Source organism: Dipodomys ordii, unplaced genomic scaffold, assembly GCF_000151885.1.
Source record: "Dipodomys ordii isolate 6190 unplaced genomic scaffold, Dord_2.0 Scaffold363, whole genome shotgun sequence".
Classification (NCBI taxonomy): Eukaryota; Metazoa; Chordata; class Mammalia; order Rodentia; family Heteromyidae; genus Dipodomys; species Dipodomys ordii.
The window spans coordinates 96094-98228 of record NW_012267579.1 but is presented as its reverse complement, the minus strand read 5'-3'; positions in this window follow the sequence as shown (position 1 = coordinate 98228).

Genomic DNA, 2135 nt, shown 5'->3' with positions numbered 1-2135 from the left:
AAATCACTTAGTTGATTGGTTATGGTTTCCTTGGACTCCCATTCCTTCTGTTGGGTTCCATTCAGCATTTCTTTTGTGGTCTCCCTGACTTCCTTCAGCTCTTTGTTAATGGATTCCATGAATGCCTTTAGTGATCTTTGTGTATTCTCATCCTGCTTTCTCAATTCCTGTATTATTCTTTGATTAACTTCCTCCCGTTCTTGGGATTCCTGCAGTTCTCTTTGAGTGTTCTCTACCTGCTCACGCCATTCCTGCCTTTCTCTTTGAGTATTCTCAAGCTGCTCATGCAAATCCTGTATCAGTTTTTGAGTAGCTTCCTCATGCTTATGATATTCCTGTATAAACTTTCGGATTGCCTCCTCTCTCTCCTTATCACGCTCATACAGAGTCCTTTGTATGTTTTCAAACTTTTCATTTATCATGTTTGCCAGCAGTGTTTGTAGAGCTATTTGGGAACTCTCCTCTGGATTATTCATTATCTGTTCTGTTCCCTGATTATCAAGATTGGGAATTGAGATACCCAGATTTGCCATTTTTCTTGTGCTTTTCCAGCTTATTCTGCCCATTTGAGATGAAAATAGCACCAGTTTTGTGCTAGAACACTATCTTAAGGCAATCATCAACCAAAGTATGAAATTGTACAGTCAATAGTCTACAGATACAATCTAGTTCAACAGATACATCTATTCAACATCAAACAACTATATGTTAATGGGCTTCGAACCGCAGAGAAGAATTTGGAAAACCAGAAATTATTAGGGTTAGGGAGAGATGTGGGTAAAAAATAGGAATAAATTGGTGTGGGGAGGCACAGGGAAAGTTAACTATGTCCTAATCTCAAAGCAGGCAATAGGTTGGGTAGGATGCAAGTCGATAGAGAGTGAAAAAGAAGAAAGGGAAAGGGAAATGAAAAGAGACCAGAAAAAATAGACAAGTAAAAATTAATGATATTATGGAGAATCAAAAACAATCTATTTAGAGAGGAACCTGAGTATATTGAGAGAAGGGGAGGGACATAGAGGAGATGTGAAAGACTTAAAAAAATGCTAAAAATATTATATAGGTATAAAGTGGTAGTACTGCTATTAAGGAATTTAAGTCTCAGAGGTTTTTAATTGAGTAATAAATTTGTGGATTAAGTGTGTACACAATGGGGGATAGGGTCTTCTAGTTAACTATGGGTTTGTCTGAGGATGTGCAGGACAAGAGTTAAGTCATATAAAGAAGAACAAAGGAGAGGAAAAGGTGAAAAGGATAAAAAAGGGAGAATAAAAAGATTAGAAGTTCAGTAGAGCTAAACCAAAAACAAAAAGATAATTAAAAAAGAAAAAAAGAGAAAGAAGACAAGAAAAGAAAGAAAAACTTACATTCACGTATCCCAAAAATAAAAATTATAAGAGGAAAAAAAAGTTTCTGGAAAACTATTTTTTTTCAAAAAAGGCAAAAATTAAATATTAATAAAAGTTTTAGAAAAGAAAAAAAATTTTTTTATATATAAGGAACCAAAAAAAAAGAAAAAGAAGGAAAAAAAAAGTTCTTTGATTTTGTTGGGAGGGGTGGGAAAAATCCCGTATCTCCCTTGTGTCTGTAACCAGCCTCTTATTGGAGTCTCTGGTCTGCTTGAGGTCCTGTGGCTTGATTGGTTTCTTAAGTCAGATTGTTGGAACAGGCAGAAAAATGTTCTGCTTTGCCCAAGATTTTGAGATCCCCCTCCCAGGTTAGTTTAATGGGAGGGTGATCTGCTTTGAGAATCACAAAAGAGGGGGATGCAGTGATGAGGCTAGGTTCTGGATAGAGTTGAGGCCTTTCAACAAACAGCTTTTTCCTGGGGCTATTTTGTGAAAACCTCACAGAGCCCAGCCTGGAGCCATTCTCAGGGTTTATGTTACTGATTTTCAATTGATTGTCCAGGCTGCTAGAGGGAGGGGCAGCCTCTGGCTCTGATTACCCAGTGCGGGCGCCCGAGCTGGGTGACTTTTCCCTGGATGGAGCTGAGTCTGGCAGGTCACGCCGCAGTTAAGTTCTTGTGACCTGCTAAATTACTCGTTTTATTCCAAGGCCTGAGTTGGAGCTAGCAGCTCCACGAGCTTTGTCGGTATCCAAGGGTATCCAAGATGGAGATCACCGGTGCTGGG